This window comes from Chlorocebus sabaeus, chromosome 14, assembly GCF_047675955.1.
Source record: "Chlorocebus sabaeus isolate Y175 chromosome 14, mChlSab1.0.hap1, whole genome shotgun sequence".
In the NCBI taxonomy this organism is placed as follows: domain Eukaryota; kingdom Metazoa; phylum Chordata; class Mammalia; order Primates; family Cercopithecidae; genus Chlorocebus; species Chlorocebus sabaeus.
The window spans coordinates 86,738,308-86,744,130 of record NC_132917.1 but is presented as its reverse complement, the minus strand read 5'-3'; positions in this window follow the sequence as shown (position 1 = coordinate 86,744,130).

Genomic DNA, 5,823 nt, shown 5'->3' with positions numbered 1-5,823 from the left:
TTTAAAATTCTTTTCTTTAAGAATGTTGAATATTGGCCCCCACTCTCTTCTGGCTTGAAGAGTTTCTGCCGAGAGATCTGCTGTTAGTCTGATGGGCTTCCCTTTGTGGGTAACCCGACCTTTCTCTCTGGCTGCCCTTAAGATTTTTTCCTTCATTTCAACTTTGGTGAATCTGGCAATTATGTGTCTTGGAGTTGCTCTTCTCGAGGAGTATCTTTGTGGCGTTCTCTGTATTTCCTGGATTTGAATGTTGGCCTGCCCTACTAGGTTGGGGAAGTTCTCCTGGATGATATCCTGAAGAGTGTTTTCCAACTTGGTTCCATTTTCCCCCTCACTTTCAGGCACCCCAATCAGACGTAGATTTGGTCTTTTTACATAATCCCATACTTCTTGCAGGCTTTGTTCATTTCTTTTTCTTCTTTTTTCTTTTGGTTTCTCTTCTCGCTTCATTTCATTCATTTGATCCTCCATCGCTGACATTCTTTCTTCCAGTTGATCGAGACGGTTACTGAAGCTTGTGCATTTGTCACGTATTTCTCGTGCCATGGTTTTCATCTCTTTCATTTCGTTTGTGAGCTTCTCTGCATTAATTACTCTAGCCATCAATTCTTCCACTTTTTTTTCAAGATTTTTAGTTTCTTTGCACTGGGTATGTAATTCCTCCTTTAGCTCTGAGAAATTTGATGGACTGAAGCCTTCTTCTCTAATCTCGTCGAAGTCATTCTCCGTCCAGCTTTGATCCGTTGCTGGCGATGAGCTGCGCTCCTTTGCCGGGGGAGATGCGCTCTTATTTTTTGAATTTCCAGCTTTTCTGCCCTGCTTTTTCCCCATCTTTGTGGTTTTATCTGCCTCTGGTCTTTGATGATGGTGATGTACTGATGGGGTTTTGGTGTAGGTGTCCTTCCTGTTTGATAGCTTTCCTTCTAACAGTCAGGATCCTCAGCTGTAGGTTGTAGCTGTAGGAGATTGCTTGAGGTCCACTCCAGACCCTGTTTGCCTGGGTATCAGCAGCAGAGGCTGCAGAAGATAGAATATTTCTGAACAGCGAGTGTACCTGTCTGATTCTTGCTTTGGAAGCTTCCTCTCAGGGGTGTACTCCACCCTGTGAGGTGTGGTGTGTCAGACTGCCCCTAGTGGGGGATGTCTCCCAGTTAGGCTACTCAGGGGTCAGGGACCCACTTGAGCAGGGAGTCTGTCCCTTCTCAGATCTCAACCTCCGTGTTGGGAGATCCACTGCTCTCTTCAAAGCTGTCAGACAGAGTCGTTTGCGTCTGCAGAGCTGCTGCGTTTGTTATTATTTACTGTGCCCTGTCCCCAGAGGTGGAGTCTACAGAGACAGGCAGGTTTCCTTGAGCTGCTGTGAGCTCCACCCAGTTCGAGCTTCCCAGCAGCTTTGTTTACCTACTTAAGCCTCAGCAATGGCGGGCGCCCCTCCCCCAGCCTCACTGCTGCCTTGCCGGTAGATCACAGACTGCTGTGCTAGCAATGAGGGAGGCTCCGTGGGTGTGGGACACTCCCGGCCAGGTGTGGGATATGATCTCCTGGTGTGCCTGTCTGCTTAAAGCGCAGTATTGGGGTGGGAGTTACCCGATTTTCCAGGTGTTGTGTGTCTCAGTTCCCCTGGCTAGGAAAAGGGATTCCCTTCCCCCTTGTGCTTTCCAGGTGAGGCAATGCCTCGCCCTGCTTCAGCTCTCGCTGGTCGGGCTGCAGCAGCTGACCAGCACCGATCGTCTGGCACTCCCCAGTGAGATGAACCCAGTACCTCAGTTGAAAATGCAGAAATCGCCGGTCTTCTGTGTCGCTCGCGCTGGGAGTTGGAGACTGGAGCTGTTCCTATTCGGCCATCTTCTATATGTATTCTTGATATGAGTATTCTGTTGGAAATATGTTAACAGTTTCTGGTTTCCTGTTTTACTCTCTCTTTCTCTCTTTTTTTTTTTTTTTTTCTTTTTGATATGGAGTCTCACTTTGTTGCCCAGGTTGGAGTGCAGCAGTGTGATTTCAGCTCACTGCAACCTCCGCCTCCTGGGTTCAAGCAATTCTCCTGCCTCAGCCTCCCAAATAGCTGGAATTATAGGTGTGCGTGGCCACACCCAGCTAATTTTTGTATTTTCTACAGAGATAGGGTTTTACCATGTTGGCCAGACTGGTCTCGAACTCCTGACATCAAGGGATCCACCTGCCTTGGCCTCCCAATGTGCTGGGATTACAGGCATGAGCCACCACATCCAGACCACTTTTACTCTCTTAATGGTGTCTTTTAATGAATAGAAGTTCTTAATGTTTAAGAAATCCAATTTAACAACTTTTATAGCTAATTAAAATTTGTGTTCTGTTTAAGTCACCTTTGCCTACCTCAAAGTCATGAAAATATTTTCCTGTTTTTGATGCTTTGTCAGTTTACCTGTCTTATTTCAGTTTGCAATCCACCTCAGATTATTTATTTATTTATTTATTTATTTATTTATTTATTTATTTGTGATGGAGTCTTGCTCTGTCGCCCAGGCTGGAGTGCAGTGGCATGATCTCGGCTCATTGCAACCTCCGCCTCCTGGGTTTAAGCAATTCTCCCGCCTCTGCCTTCTGAGTAGATGGGACTACAGGTGCATGCCACCATGCCTAGCTAATTTTTTGTATTTTAGTAGAGACAGGTTTTCACCGTGTTGTCCAGGATGGTCTTGAACTCCTGAAATCAGGCAATCCACCCACCTCAGCCTCCCAAAGTGCTAGGATTACAGGCATGAGCCACCGCACCCAGTCCATCTCAGATTAGTTTTGTGTGTGGTGTGAGGTAGAGATTAAAGTTCACTTTTTTCTTGTGAATATCTTTTTTTTTTTTTTGAGAGGGAGTCTAGCTCTATCACCCAGGATGGAGTGCAACGGCGCAATCTCGGCTCACTGCAAGCTCTGCCTCCCAGGTTCAAGTGATTCTCCTGCCTTAGCCTCCCGAGTAGCTGGGATTATAGGCACATGCCACCACACCCAGCTAATTTTTTTATTTGTAGTAGAGACGGAGTTTCACCGTGTTGGCCAGGCTGGTCTCAAACTCCCAACCTTGTGATCCGCCGGCCTCAGCCTCCCAAAGTGCTGGGATTACAGGCATGAGCCACCGCGCCCGGCTTTCTTGTGGATATCTAAATAGACCTAACAAAACTTAATGGAAAGAATATCACGGCTTCCACTAAATTGTGGTAGCATTTGTTGTAAATCAACTGACAGTGTTTATGTATCTTTCTGCTACTGGATTCTCTATTCTGTTCCATTGTTCTATACAATAATTTCACAACACTATTGAATCTTAGTTTTCAGAATTCAAATATACCACTGATATCAGGTATCATGAATCTTCTGACTTTAGTATTTTGCATTTCCACATAAAATTTGTGAACTGGCTTATCAAAACCTACTACCAAAAGCCCTTCTGGGATTTTAACTGGATTGCATTAAATTTGTAGATCACTTTTGGGTTGAATTGTTACCTTTACAATATTGAGTCTTCCAATACGTGGTATATTTCTCCATGTTTTTAGATCTTTAATTTGTATCATCAGTGTTTTGTGGTTGCCTGTAAAGGAGTCTTGTATATCTTTCTTTCAATTCATTCTTAGGAATTTGATTTTTCTCATGCTATTACAAATGATTATGTTTTATAAATTTCCTTTTGTAATTATTACTTGTGTATAGAAATACTATATATATATATATTTTTTATTTCTTTTTACTGGCTTTGTTGGTAGAAATTATGTTAAACCTATATATGTCAATGTGGGGAGAACTGACATCTTTACTGTGTTGCATTTTCCAGTCCATTAACATAGTATGTGTCTCCATTTTATTTAGATCAATAATTTCTTTCATTAGTGTTGTGTGATTTTTAGCATAGAAGTCCTGTATCTGTTCAGTTAGATTTAGATCCAAGTATTTCATTTTTGAGTGATTGTAAATGGTATATATTTTAAATTTTGGTGCTCGTGTATTCATTGCTAGTGTATAGAATGATACATAAAATTAATTTTTTTTATAAATTTATCTTTATTCTGCAACCTTACAGAACTCATCTTTAGTTCTAGGAGTTTTTGGTAGATGTCTAGGAATTTCTACATAGACAATCATATTGTCTTCAAACAACAAAAGTTTAATTTCTTTCTTTCTGGTTGGTATTTTTAAATTTCCTTTTCTTACCCTATTGCAGTAGTTACATCTTCCAGCACTATGTTGAGTGGTGGAAGTGAATATTCCAGTCTTATGGGAAAACTTTCAGTCTTTCACCATTAAGTTTAATGTTAGCTGTGTTTTTTGTAGACAATCTTTATCAAGTTAAGAAAGTTCCCCTCTGTTTCTATTTTTCTGAGAGATTTTTGGTTTGTTTTAGTTATGAGTAGATATTGCATTTTGTCAAATGCTTTTTCAGCATCAGTTGATACGGTCATGAGATATTTCTTCCTTAGTCCATGAATAAGGTGGCTTACACTTATTTTTTAAAAATAGTCTGGGTGTGGTGGCTCACACCTGTAATTCCGGCACTTTGGGAGGCCAAGGTGGGAAGATCAGTTGAGGCCAGGAGTTTGGGACTATATATACGTATCCATCTATCTATCTAGCTAGCTAGCTAGCTATCTGTCTATCTAGATATCTCTAGATCTCTCTAGATCTCTCGATATCTAGATATCTCTAGATCTCTCTAGATAGGTATCTATCTCTCTAGATCTCTCTAGATAGGTATCTAGATATCTATCTATCTAGATATCTATCTATCTTATCTCTAGATAGATGGATGGATCTAGATAGATAGATAGATAGATAGATAGATAGATAGATAGATAGATCTAGATAGATAGATAGATATATCTTTGCATCCCTGAAATAAACTCTACTTGATCATGGTCTATAACTCTTTTTCTATGTTACTGAATTCTATTTGCTATATTTTGTTAATTTTTATGCCTATACCACAAGGGATTTTAGTCTGTAGTTTTCTTATTTTATACTGTTTTCTGTATCTAGTTTTGATATAAGGGTAATATTAACTTCATAAAATGAATTGGGAAAGGCTCAATTTTCTATTTTCTGGGAGAGATTTTGTATAACTGGCGTTAATTCTTCTTTAAACATTGGTAGAATAACTATCTGTGCCTAGAGATTTCTTTTTGGGAGTTTTAAAATTATAAATTCAATTTTCTTAATTAAATATCATCTATTGTATTATCAATATCTATTATATCACATATTTCACATTGGATAGTTGTGGTAGTTTGTGTTTGGGGAAAATCAGTCCATTTCATCCTTTAGTATTCCTTTCGTGTGTGCAGGATCTGTAGTGATATTTTATTTAATTGATATTGATCATTTATGTCCTCTCTCTTTTTCTTTGTCAGTCTTTCTAGAGGTCTGTCCATTTTGTTTGTCTTTTCAAAAAAACGGCTGTTTGTTTCATTAACATTCTTTGTTGCTTTTCTGTTTTCAGTTTTATTGATTTCTGCTCTTATTTTTCTCTCCTTCCTTCTGCTTGTTTTGGGTTTGTTTTGCTCTTCACTTTTATGTTCTTGAAGTGTACATTTAGATTACTGATCTGAAATTTTTCCTGTTTTCTAATATATGAATTTACTACTATACGTTTCCCTCTCAACATAGCTTTAGCTGTACCGCACAAACATTGGTATTTTTATTTTCATTCAGTTCAATGTGTCTTTAAATTTCCCTAGGGGCTTCTGTTTGATTCATTGATTATTTAAAAGTGTATTGTTTAGTTTCCAAGTGTTAAGGGGGATTCTTCTGTTATTGATTTCTAGTTTAATTGCACTGTGGTTGAATAACATACTCAGT